Below are 14,743 nucleotides of genomic sequence, written 5' to 3'. Positions count from 1 at the left end.
ATTGTGGTGTGACAACCCAGTTTTTCACATGCCAATGTGTTTATGACCTCAATCCATGAATTTAGCACAATCATATGAGTGGGGGTTGGGGAGATAGTCCAGGATAAGCCACAATCCACTTGCGATACTGCTGCTATGAGTCAAGTGCAATCATCAGAGTGGTGAAGGGAGACGGGGTTTTGTCTGGGGTCAGCCAAGGCTCACCCGCAACGTAGCCATGGTTCACAGGTTGGGAAACGCTGCCTTAGACAACTTCATGCAGTGGGTATTGCCAACAGTTGGAGCATCCACATTCAATACATCAATACAGGTGGCTGCAGAGAACTTTGGTCAGATGATGGTGGCACAGAAAACCAGAAAGGAAAACCAAGAAGAGATAATAATTTTAAATTGTTGAAGTGAGTTTATAGTGTTGAGTAATTCTGATAGTGTCAGTGATTTATCCAATTCGTCTGCACTGAGATTATCTAGCTGTACTGTAGTATGCATAAAGTATCATTAGATTGTGTCTTATATTCTTTAAACTGTGTAGAGTATAAGAACTTGTAGTAGTCTCTAAATTTGTGCATTATATTTTTATGGTAAATTTTTTAATCTCCATCTGTCTTGGTGGTTACTGATATTGCATTGCGAACTTCCTGCTTATGGAATTGTTCAGCTAAGATCTTAACAGCTTTCACTCCATGTTAATAGAATGATGTTGTGATTTAATAGTTGTTCTGCTTCTTTTGTTGTAAAGCGGTTGAGTTCTGATTGCCAAGCCTGTCTTTTCCTAAAAAGTGCCTCATTTGGAGACTTGGCGTGTTCTTGATCTATTCTGGTAATTTCACTGATTAACTCTGGGGCCTTCTTAGTTTCCAATTTATTTTTGTGGGAGAGATATGAGATCATCTGGCCTCTTATAAATGTCTTCAGAATTTCCCAAAGTATTTCTGCAGAAACCTCTGAGGATGTATTTGTCTCTAAAAAAAGAATCAATTTGCTTGGATATAAATTCTGTACAGTTCTCGTCAGCTAATAACAGGGGGTTAAGACTCCAGCTTCAAGATGAGTATGTGGGGCATAGTGATTTGAGCTCCATGATCAGAGGGGCATGGTTGGAGATAACAATAGTGATGTACTTGCAAGATTTGATTGTGGACAAGAAATTGTTATCTATAAAGAAATAATCAATTCTTGAGTAACAATGATGTACTGGTGAGAAGAAGAAATATTTTCTTAAGTATGGATTTAGAAATCTCCATGGTCTGATAAGTTATATTCAGTTAAAAACTGTGTGATTATTTTTGCAATATTAGATGTTATCGCTCCTGTATTTGAAGACCTAGCCAGGTCTGAATTTAAAACACAATTAAAGTCTCCGGCCGTTATAATTTTATGAGGGTTTCAAGTTAGAAATGGATGCAAATATGTTTTGGATGAAGTCTCTATCATCCACATTGGGTGCATACTGTAGATAATTATCAAATTCACTTTACAATTAAATAAATTACCCATCACCATCACGTATCACCTTTCAGGATCAGATACTACTGTACATCTAATACTGCCAATGAAATTGTTCTATGAATTAAGATTTTCAAACCTTTAGTTGTCTTTTTATAGATGGAGTGAACTATTTTCCAGTCCAGTCTCTTTGCAACTGAAACGGATCCTTGCTCGTTAAGTGAGTCTCCTGTAAAAATACTATCTTGGTGTTTAGACCTGTTAGGTCAAAGAATACTTTCTTCCAATTTATTTCGTCATTGAGACCTTTGACATTCCAGCTGACAAAGTTCACTGTTTGGTTATAGAGAGACTGCTTCTGAACTTTTGTTGTCAATTTTATAGTCTTAAATTGAGGTATTACATTATTAAATATGATAGCTCTAACCTTAATTTCCAATATTGCCAGGAGTTATGGCTTTGAAGCCTATTGTTATGTTGGCACTTTGTGGAATAAAAAGAACAAATTAGAAATAGCTTGCTCTCTTTATCTCCTCCCCCCGGCCCCCCCCCCCCCCATTCTTAATCTTAGTAAGACATGGACAGTGTGCGTGAACCCTAGCTGTGTAGAGTGACATTCTAGAGAAACAGGTTTGATTTTGTCTTAAATTGTAGGGGCTGTGTGTGTGTGCTGCCACCAGCAGGTGAACAGAGAGACCAAGATAAGGACCAGGAAGAGAATGCCAAGAAACTATTAAATTCAATACTGGGAGATCCAAACGGTGACAATAAACTGAAGGAGGAGACCAATTCATAGTTGAAGGATCAAAGCACAGTCAAAAACCAAACATAAATTCGTGACACATACAATGAAAAGATTCTATTAGGTAACCACAAACTTGGACACTGGAATAACCTAACCAGAAGCTATTCTTACGGTTGCATCAATGGCACAGGAAAAAGCAGGCAGGAGTGGGATGAAACCGATGAGAAGTTTGTCGGTAGTGGCCTGGGGCAGGATGAGACTATAGTTGGAGTGGATGGGAGCAGGATCAAAAAATCAGTACTATGCTGACCTCTAATTTAGTCTGACATCCTCAAGGTATTGAGATCCAGCAATGACAGTTGTTAAATTTGATATGCACTGCAAGCTGAAGTCATGTAATGCCGGGATGCCCAAAGACTGGAAAGATGGGGGAAGGCTGCTACTGTGAGACACTGCCTCCCCCAAGATGCTATTTACCAGCTTCCCTGGACTGTAACAGTGCCCCGGATTCCCGTAGGGCATCACGGGACATGGAGTTCTTTATCACAACCCTGCTGGGTACCGTGGGTGCCGCCAGGGGACACTGCAGGACACTTTGACACACAGTTCACACCTAGCCTAGATGTACTAGCAAGTCATGGGGACAGAGGCCCAGAAGTTCTTCAGGGTTGATTAAAAACTTGAGTTCTCCATCTGACCCGGAAGTGCTGGCAGGTCACATGGACAGAAGATCAGAAGCACTTCCGGGTCGGACAATATATAATGGACTGTTGAGAACCCAGCCAGCGAGCCTCAGTCAGGAGGAGGTGGGTAACGCTTGCTGGCAGGTGTGGAGGAGGAGAAAGAGAGAGAGAGAAGAATGTTGCTTATTGTGTATTGGTGCTTATTTGCCTGTTTATCTGTGGCTGTGGTGCTTGGAGGGCACTGTAAGAAGGAAGAAAAATAATGAAAATACTTCTTAGTGCTTTTACAGTATCTTGTGTCCTGCATGTCTGTCTGTTGGGTTTAAGGGGCAACAGTGACCCCTACATAATTCCATGTTGCACAACTGATCAGCACTGATACAATTTTCAGAATTGTCTTGCTGATTCACTTTTAGACTAACTTGGTGAATGTAGGTATGAACGTAAAATAAGATAAAAATTATCAAGACCATAAGGTAAACTCTGAATGAACTATTGTTGAACTCACCACTGGTTTCCATGTGTAGAACTGATGGTGTCATATTCTACTCAGACCTTTTCCTTTTGTCCTGCCCTTTAAACAGACATTCATTGAGTGGAAAGTGACTGAGCTTGAGTTTAGTAGAACAGCTCTCATTTTTAATTACAAAAAGAACAAATGATAAAGAATTTATCCTCACTGCTTATTAAACAATAAGACGTTTTAGCTTAAAAGACAAGTGTATCCAGTTTATGTGTAAACTTGTTAAGCATGTTATCTTTGTATGTTCTTGATAAACATCTAATGTACATTTTATAGAGAACTGTGGCCTTGCATTTCCTTTCGTGCCACATGTATTATGGAAAAATATTTTGTGCACATATTTTATTAGTTAAAAATTATGTATTTTAAGGAGATTTTACTATTTTAGCATATTCATAGTCATTAAACAACAAACCTAGAGAATTTTATTTTGTTAATGAAAAATTAACAGAAAACCTGTGTCTGCACTTTAATTGTAATAATACCACTTTAATGTAGAGCATACAGCTTCTACACATCTGCTTATACAGGAGCTTAGTCTAAAAAAAAATTAAGTGTTTTATGAAAAAAATTGAAATCAGTATTTGAACCAGCAAGTTCTAGTAACATAGAAGAAGAAGACTTTATTGTTGTCATTGTATAATATACAATGAAATTTCAATATCCATCTCCCTTACAACTGCATATAAAATAGACAGGATAGTAAATAAATAAAATGACCTATGCAAAGAATAAAATGAAACAATTGGAAATATGTTAGAACAGTGAGAACACATAATAAAATAAATTAGAGTAATTAGGTTAAAAATGATATACATCTTAAGAAAAATCAATATTCCACTTAAAAACATATATTACATACTAGGGGGGCAAGTCCCCCTGACGCCTTCGGCATCCAACCCAGTCCGGTGCCTTTGGTGCCCAACCCCAAGTTATGGCCAGAATATTAGTAAAATCTGTAAATGTAGACAAATCTGTAAATAAGACAAATGATTATTTATAGGGGCTTCGCCCCCTGCTCGCTTCGCTCGCCAACCCCCCAGCCTGCGCTACGTGCCAGCCACTTCGCATCTCTGTTACTCATGTTGTGAAGAGGGGGGCTGAACACACCCCAAGGAGATGCGGTCGCTCCTCCGAAACCCCCTCTTAAACTGTGATACAATGGGAAACAAATACAGTTTTTTTACCTCCTCTTTGCTCGATCAGCTTCTGGCTTGCTGCTGCTGCTGCCATGCTGCGTGATCTGCATCTCACCCAGCACTTCAAACATTTAAAAGCCTGTGCAGCAGCTGTCCTACGCTTTGTCTTTTATTTATAACTCTGGTCGTGGTTAAATCTCTTGGCCCAAAGTCTCATCTCGTGGGACGTGAGTTTTTGATATTTTTTAGTTTATAATTTAAAAATGGAATAAGAATTTGAAAATCTAACAAAATCACATTAAAGTTCGGTAAATTCTGAAAAGAATGATACCAAACATATATATGTAGGTTTTAAAATAAACCCGATTTAAAGCATGACAAAAAATGTGACAGAAAAACGTCACATAAAATCGTTGCACTTTTAGGCTTAGGATTTTATATATATAGAGTAGATTGTGAATCTCAACAGGTCTTTTAGTGATTGGTTCAAACCGGCGTGTGAAAACTGTTCTTGAGCCACATTGTGCGGTCTGCAGCGCTTCCCAGAAGGCAGGAGAGTAAACAGATAGTGACCGGGGTGAGAAGGGTCCTTTAAAATGTTTGATGATGTTTTCAGACAGCGGGTGTAGTAAATATTTTTCAGAATAGGGAGATGGGTTCTAATGATATTCTGGGCAGCTGCTTTAATAATTCTCTGCAGTGACTTTTTTTCTTCAGCTGTACTGCTGCCATGTCTGATGCTGATGGCATAAGTAAGCACACTCTCAAGTGCACAGTGGCAGAACAACTCTAATGACTTCTTTGATATATGTACTGTATGTTTCTCAATATCCTTAAGAAGTACAATTGTTTTGGTGTCATTTTGTTACTGCTGCTGCATGTATCTTCTATGTAACATCATCAGAGATGTGATTTCCAAGATATTAACATTAAATAAAATTTGTGACTGGTATCAGCTCTAAAAAACCCTGATTAGAGCATTCATTACTTATTTCCAGGAATTGATTTCCAGTCAGGTATTTCCTAAGAGGAGTCTGCATGTTCACCGCGTCTGCATGTATTCTCCCGTGGTCTTTTGGTTTCTTCCCACTCCCCTAAAGGACTGCATGTTAATTTCAGTGGCAAATCACCATTACATAGGATAAATAATGAAATAAAATGACATACAAAAAAAAAGAATTTAGTTTACTTATGCATTACAGACAGCATGGAGTTTTTGTAGTTAGTAATTGATGGGCTAGACCACTGATGCATTAAAGGATCACCTTTAAGAAATTATTATTACTGGTAATAGCTTTCTAAAAACATATTCATGTTTCAGTATTAAATCTGATGCATGCTGACATTAACCAGATTTGGAGGTCAAAGTCAAAAACATGGCCATTGTACATTTTTATATTAATTACAGATTTCCCTCTTGTCTTTATTTCCAAATTAAAAGGATAACCTGGAAAAACATTTTGCAGCTGTGGTAAACTTGGAGAGTTGTTCCACTAGAGGGCACTGTTCACCAAGAAACAAAAGGTTTTCTTTTTAGTTTCTATTTTAGGTGAGTTGTATCCATGGTACCCTGTAAATGGCTGCCTTTAACATTATATTAACCAGTAAACATACCATTAATAAATGAACAATTAAATACAACTCCCTGTTAAAGTACTGGTTAGGATATTGAACTATAATCCACTAGGTTTCAAGTTCAGCTTTCACTTCCATAAATTCTCATAACATATCCTGATAAAAAAGTCACCTTGAGAAAAGGCATTTTACAAATATAAGATAATAAATTAGAAAACTTATTTTATAATATATAAAAGGACATTTACCATTAATAAATATTTTGGTTCATCATGTTGAAGAAGAAGGCATAGGATCTCAAGGAGACTGGGTTACAGTCCCAGCCTAGTCAATGTTTGTGTGAGGTTTGCACGTTCTTCTCATATCCACAATAGTTTTTTTTATGTTTCTTCCAAATCCATAAGACATGCAAATTAAGATAACTTGGGAATCTAAGTCAGAGCTTCCCTCCTAGGATTGTGAGCCTGTTGTGACCCACATTTGTGCCTCAATGATCCTTACAGCTATGCTGTGTGGTGAAATGTACTTCTCTTGAGGTTACCCACAGCAAATTGACCTAAGGAGATGGGCCAGACAAAGATCAATCCATAACTGGAACTTCATGAAGGCTGTAAGTAAATTTAAAAGGACCTCATCTGGAACACTGATGTAAAGACCTGCTGGAACTAAAAAAAGCAGGTGAGTATTGCCAATGCTGTGGTCCAACAGACTACCCTGGATAATGTTATTGGGAGAAGAAAGACTGCATATTTCTGTCACGCTACATACAGAACACTGCTTAAACCGATTCTCAAACAAATCTGCCTTGCAGGACTGTTTTGATCAGACAAACTGCGCCATATTTATAGTAGCTGTCATTTATGGCCATCAGTTCAAGCTAGAGAAGTATGCATCATCAGTCACTGGCTACATTAACAAGCAATTAGATGATGTGACTGTCTCAGTCAGAACATCTGCAAATCAGAAATATTGTAACAATGGATGTCTGTGTACTGGTAAAAGCCTAAAATGCTGGTGACAAGGTGGCCCTCAGGACAGAGAGGGCTGACCTATCTTGGGGCATCAAAGCAAATAACCGAGAGTATAGCAAGAAAGCTCACAACCACTTTCAGAACACCAGAGACACACAGTGCATGTGGCAGGGAAGCCAAGCCATCACAGACTATAAAACCATCACCTGTCTGCAGTGGTGATGTCACCCTTCCAGATGCTCTAATTAACTTCAACACACAGTTTGATGTCGTGACATGAGAAGAACTTTGTTGAATGTAACCCCACAAAAAGCTAAGGGGTCAGACCTGGCCAAATGCTCAGAGCTGATGGATATCTTTACAGACATCTTCAACATTTCCCTGTGGCAGGCAAGTTGTCTCCAAATGCATCAAAATGTCCACCATCATACCCGTGCTGATGAAGTTCTCTGTCTCTTGCCTCATTGACTATTGCCACTATAGCATTCACACCGGTCATCATGAAGTGCTTCAAAAGGCCATAGCCTTTGCCGATTGCCAAACTGTTCCACTTATTGTTATATCATCTGCTCTTCATCTGGCCCTGTCCCTTCTGGACAAAAATTAGACCTTTCAGTGTAAAAGATGGATTCTACTGTCTCATCTCCTCTCCTGTTCATTATTTTCATCAAGAGGATATCAAGGTGTTGATTAGATGCAACTGAGAATCCAGTTTTTACACCTGAAGGTTTCACATTTGCTGTTTACAAGATGATATTGTCCTTTTGGCCTCATCAGAGTGTGATCTCTGGTGTGTACTAGAACAGTTTGCATCTGAATGTCATGCAGTTTGGATGAAAATTAATACTTAGAAATCAGAATTTGGTATTCTCTTTTGTAATGGACACCAATGCAGTTAGGGGGTGTGCAGCTGCCCCAACTGGAAACATTCAAGTATAGTGTGTTTGTTTTGTGAAATTGACCAGCAAGTTGGTGCATGAGAAGCAATTTTACTAGACTGTAGTGGTGAGGCGGAAGCTGTATTAAGTTCACTGATGAGGCTGTCAGATTACTAGTCTGCTTCTCCAGGCTGATGGCAGCCAAGTGAGGTGGTTTGTGAATATAGTTAGAATCCCCGCCACCCCATAAGAGGTGTACAAGGCAAAGCCTACTGGGAGAAGACTGAGGGGCAGATTGTGGACATTCTGCAGGATTACACCACTCATGTAGGCTGGGAGTGTCCTGGAAACACCCCAGGAGATGCTGGATGAAGTTGCTGAGAATAGGGTGACCTACTCAGCTCTGTTCAGTATGTTCCTGTCATGACCCTCGCCAACTAAGGCACAAATAAAATGATGATGATGATGATGTTATTGCTGTTTCCCTTTCAGTTTATTTGAAACAGCAAGATGATACTGAAGAGTGTCATTCTAAAGAATTATTATAATAAACACTTTTACAGACATGTACAGAAAAGTGATATGTCTTCATTGAAAATAAAGGATTTTTAAGGAGGGCTGTATAACATATGGATGCTCACAGTATTTGAGTGCCATTGGGTGAGGTATAAAAGAGGAAAGCTAATGGACTAAAAGAAGGCTGACAAGATATTCCATATCTCTTGAGACATAGTGGAAAATGATAGGTGCGCATTCTAATAATGGCATTACAAAATTTGTTGCAGAGAATTAGATTTTTCAGATGCCCTGTCTTTTTGTGTCTCTTCGCTTAGAACTCTGTTTCTAGAGAATATAATTTCCAGGCATTCCCGGCATTCAAAATGATTTTTTCTTTAAATTACTTTTCATTGGCTTTGTCTCTATAGTTTGTTTATTGAATAACAAACCTTGCTTTTTTGTTTTTGTATTTTTTTTCCTAAAATAGTCTCATTGTCTGATCCAGGACTTATCGCACTACTGTTTGGCCATGGTTATGGCCGGTCACATGACGTAGAAATCACATGACATGTTTTGTCTTCGTGCTCCACCTATATAAGATGTTGGCATTCGTTTACTTATTATCCATTCATTGAAAACAAGTAAAAAAGTCTGAATTAGTGTAATCTGCCCTGATTCGTGGTGTTCATAAGAAATATAAAGATTTAGCTCAGAAGGTTGAAGTACGTAATAAAGAATAGTTGTGTGAGATATTTGAAATATTAAAATTTGTGCTTCAATTTAAAATTTTTTAAATCTACATATTTATAATTGCAATAGCAAATTGTGATTTTTTACCCCCTGACAGAGGTCCATAGAGGGCTAGATTTCTAGTAAAGGACCAAAAATAATATAATTCATAATCACTGACCTTGAAATAGTCATATATTCAAATACCCCACATGTTCACGTTTGAAATTGGTCATGTTAAACAAAAGGCTAGAACCACTGGTAAAGAATCAGAATTCTAAAATTTTATAATATTTGTGATCAGCAACTTCAAAATAGCATAAAACAATACTCCACATGTCTATATTACCAATCTTCATTTTTTTATGTTTTGTGAAAAGAAGTAACTTTGACCCCTCATATCTTATTAGGATATGAACACCTGCGGTCCATTGATGTGGCATGCACAACCTGAAGTCCTTCTGATCATTATTGCTAAAGGCATCTATTGGTTTACTCTTTATCATAAGGTTCTACTTTCCTGCACAAAATATGGCCCATGAATGACCTAAAATTGAAGGATTTGTTTGGATCTAGAGGGGCAAAAACTAGGCATCAAGTGGAAGAGTTTTATCATTTGTGGGAGTTTTCTTGTACTGATGAGTCAGAAGGTGCTTGTAAGGGCCATTTTCCTAGTTATATATCCATCCATCCATCCATTTTCCAACCCGCTGAATCCGAACACAGGGTCACGGGGGTCTGCTGGAGCCAATCCCAGCCAACACAGGGCACAAGGCAGGGAACCAATCCCGGGCAGGGTGCCAACCCACCGCAGTAGTTATATAAGATTCATAAATATTTTACTAGATGACAATGCATAATCTATGGGAGGTTCCTAAAACCCCCATAAGTTGAGTACAATTGGTATATTCTAGCCATTTCTATCTGCTTTGACTTAACATTATTCTTCAGTTAGTGACCAGCCTTGCCATGTGTAAGGTGTAGAGGGCACAAGGTTTTAAACCGTGCCCATGTCTACGTGCCCACGGGCATATGGACCTTAAGTGTGTGAAGTAATTTGTGCTTATTTAAGTGCAAAACCGTACACTTAAGGCATACAGAAGAAGAAATTAAGAACCTTTATGTACAGAAATAACTAAAGTTTCTCAAGAAAAGCTAAGTTTAGAGAAGATACATTTTTTCCTTTTTTTTGCCTTTTATTCTATGTGTGTAACTACTTTTTTCTTTATTCTTGTGTGGATTATTTGCTTTTAACTTTCACTAAATATTTTTAAAACGAACTTCTGGACTGAGAGATTTCTTTCGGCGTGCGTTTTACCCGTGCTTGATCTCGCTTTATACTTCAGCGGCTACACTAAAGTTTAAAACCTGCCTAAGATTGAAACCTGCCTAAGATTGAAAGTTTGAAAACTACCTTGGATTAAAAGAAAGAAACCTGCATGTTCTAAGCCTGACGTCGGACAGCGACGAAAGAAAGCAACGACAACCTGAAAAGACTCGACAGGTACTTTTAATCTTTATCTTTGATCGGAGTAGGACATATTTGAGAATTGCTAGTGCTCCTTGTGAGTCTGTATAAATTATAAAGGAGCTTGAACACCTAATAAGATCGTCTTGGCATCTGAATCCGGAAGCCAAAGAAAATATCAAACGCCGAATGAACGTCACGTTGATTATGACGTCACAAAGGACCATCACCAAGACGACAGAAAGCCGTTCAGTTCAATGACAACTAATCTTCAGTCAGTGATAGATTACAAATACAATCAATTATCTGATCTGATGAAGAGCTTAAAGATTTTCAACAAAATTAATGTAACTGGGAAACTGTAGAAATAATTATCAAGAATCAGTTCTCCATTCTGAAAGAGGAATATTAAAGGCTTAATGACAAACTTTTATCCATCCAGAGTAACGAAGATACATGGAAAATGATGCAAAGGGATTTTGATGCTAAAATGGAAACTATATGTACGTTTTTGGGATATACAACGGAATGAATTATAAGAGTATGCCAAAATAAAAGCCTCAACCATCAACCTGTATTTTCTGCTAACCAATTCAGGGATTACAGAACGAAAGATGACATTTCCCCTGCAGTTAAGGACTCCCAAATCTCCACAAAAACTAAAAGTTGTGCAAGTTCAGCGGCTACTTCAGTTAGTGTCCTCAGATCTCAACAGGCAGCACAGCATGTGCTGTGAATTAAAGCAGAGAACCAAAGAAGGCAACAGGCTCTGGATATGGAAGAAGCACAGCTGAAAGCTAAAAGAGATCAATTGGCATTGGAAACAGCTATAGCAGAATCCAAAGCAAAATTGAGAGCTCTTAAAGGATGCAATCGCAGTCCAAGTAAACTGAATCCTTATAATGTTCCTCAGAAACCAGATGTAAAAATTGGAAAGCCACCAGATGCAAGTGTTTGACTTTCTCTATAAAAATGAAAGTAAAAACAATCCTCAGCAACCGCTTTATAATCAGTGTCATGATCAACTGAAAGAACAACAAAATAAGACTCAAGTGCCTTATGTGCCATACAGAAAGATTCCAATATTTGATGGCGATCCCTTGAAATATGAGGATTTTATTTGAGCATTTGACCGAGATATCGATGAAGTGTTAGAGAATCCGCAACATAAATTGGACTTCTCAGCACAGTTTACTAAAGGCTCACTTCACGAGATTGTTAAAAACTGTAAATACTTGTCACCGTTAGAAGGTTATCAAAAAACCAGAATGAAGCTCAAAAGTCTTTATGGAAACCAGCTACGGAAAGGAGAAGCGATTATGCGATCTTTCTTGGCGGATGTACGAACATTATGCCCAACTTACAAAGTGGACAATTTGAAAGTAATGATAACCTTCGTACTATAGTCTCCAAACCTCCTTAAGACCTACTAGCACCGTGGCAATGCAAAGTTCAGAGTATTGAAAGTACGGAGAGCAGACTAGCCCTTCTCGCTGATCCGTTGAACATTCTGGACGATCAGATAACATCAGCTTTGGATCCCGTGTACGGTTCAGCTCCACAAAGCCAAACCTTCAAGAAAGAAATAGAAAGGACAGATTAAGAGAAGTACCCTTTGAAAAACGTCCCGAGCAGTTTTGCTATAAACTTTTCTGCTGATAACAAAAAAGGGGATACAGACACCACAGTCAAAAAGGCGGAGACGGCTGGACATAAAAGCGGTAAGCTCTCTCTTTTTTGCAATGAAAATCACAATCTTGACGAATGCAGTGCAATTCAGAAATTAACTTACGAAAGTAAAATTGACTTTTTGAAATCTAAAGGCTTATGCTTTAAGTGCCTTAAGCAAGGACATCTTAGTAAAGACTGTGAAGAAAAGATTAAATGCCAAATATGCACTCATTTACATCCAGTAATTCTGCATATGAATAAGGAAATAGATAACGATGTTAAAGCCACACCTCCTAAAAAGGAGAATGCTAAGTCTGAAGAGAAGAACATTTCTTCTGCCCATATTTCTGTGGAACCACTAGAGACTTGCACCGATAACGGGGCCGGTAAAGAGTGCGTCTTAGCTGTGACTCCAGTTAAAGTTAAGTCTGAAATGAGTGAAAAACGTGTGGACATATACAGTATGCTCTAAAAGACTCTGGTAGCTCAGCTTCATTTTGCACAGAAAGTTTGCAAGAGCAGTTAAATCTTTCTGGAAAAAAGTCTCACATCTACATCAACACTGTAGAAAGGGACAAGGTAAAAAGACAGAAATTAGTAAAGTGTATAGTCTTAACGGAGTTACAAGTCTGAGTGATAGAGGACAATACATTTTTTGATTTACCAGAAGTGCACCCAGTGAACTCTATACCTATGAAAAGGGAGAGCATCCCTATCCGAGAAGATGTCAAGAAATGGTCTTATCTAAAAGACGTGCATCTACCCCAGATACTGTAAATGCTGACCAAAGTAATAATATTGTTATCACAATTCTATTATTAATATTATTGTTATTAGGTACAAATGCCCGTAAAGTCATGGAACCATGGCAAATCATACATAGTGAAGATGAAAGACTTTATGCTGTGAAAACATTCCATAGGTGGATTGTTAATGGATTGATAGAGGGCTCAGACAAAGAAAGACTGCAAAGTTATTCAGTCAATCATGTGACAGTAATGAAGGTAGAGCAAATGTTACTCCAGCAATACAATACCTACTTTCCAGAGCGCAGTTGTGAGGAAAAGGAGGAAATGTCACAGGAAGACATTAAATTCATGCGTATAACCTCAGATACTGCCAGACTAGTGGATGGACACTATTGCATTAATCTGCCTTTTAAAGATGAGACTCTTAAAGTGCCAAACAATCGATGTGTTGCAGAACAACATGCTATTGGACTTAAAAGGAAACTTACAAAGTATCCAACATTCCATGAGGATTGCAAAATTTTCATGAAATACATTTTAGACAAAGGATATGCCATGAAGGTACCCACGGAACAGCTGACTCTTGAATAGGAGAGAGTGTGGTACATCCCCCACCATGGAGTATATCATCCAAAGAAAAATAAAATAAGAGTGGTTTTTGACTGTACAGCCACTTACCAAGGTTTTTCTCTAAATGAACAATTGCTGAAAGGACCTGATTTAACTAATACACTCATTGGAGTTCTTACATGATTCAGAGAAGAGACAATTGCTCTCATGGCTGACATTAAATCAATGTTCTATCAAGTGAAAGTTCCAGATGAAGACACATATCTTCTTCATTTCTATGAACTAGAGGAATACAAAATGATAATGCATCTTTTTGGTGCTATTTCATCGCCGAATTGTGCCTCTTATGCCTTACGAAGAACAACAGAGGATGCAAGAGGTACAGCTCCAGAGGAAGCAGTTAACACTATGCTGCACAATTTCTATGTTGATGACTGTTTAAAGTCAGTTGCTACAGAAGAACAAGCCATAAAATTGGCCAAAGATCTTCAAGCCCTGTGCCTAAAGGGAGGATTTTATCTTATGAAATGGATAAGTAATAGCAGAACAGTCTTGTTGTCCATTCCTGAAGAAGACAGGGCAATAGATCAAAAGGACTTAGACTTAAGCGATGATTTGCTACCAGTTTAAAGAGCCTTAGGTGTCCAATGGTACACACAGACTGAAAGTTTCAAGTTTCAGGTAAAGCTTAATGATAAACCTGCTACAAGATGTGGTATTCTGTCAGTGGTCAGTTTAATATATGACCCACTTGGATTTTTAGCACCAGTCATATTGCCTGCCAAGCTTATTTTAAGAGAACTGTGTAAAGAGAAATATGCGTGGGATCAAGAAGTGGAGATTAAGTATGTCCGGCAATGGAAAAAATGGATGGAAGATTTGCAGCTACTTGTGGTTTACAATGTAGACAGGTGTATTAAACCGCCTGGATTTGGTCAAATAATGACTGCACAAATGCATCATTTTGGAGATGCTTCAGAAAACGGGTATGGCACTGTTTCCTACCTCCTTCTTACTAATAAAGAAAATAAGGGACATTGTTCATTTATAATGGGGAAATCAAGAGTGGCACCACTAAAATCTGCCACTATACCAAGG

The sequence above is a fragment of the Erpetoichthys calabaricus genome, chromosome 5, assembly GCF_900747795.2.
Source record: "Erpetoichthys calabaricus chromosome 5, fErpCal1.3, whole genome shotgun sequence".
NCBI lineage: Eukaryota > Metazoa > Chordata > Cladistia > Polypteriformes > Polypteridae > Erpetoichthys > Erpetoichthys calabaricus.
The sequence above is the reverse complement of the archived record's forward strand: the minus strand, read 5'-3'. Positions refer to the sequence as shown.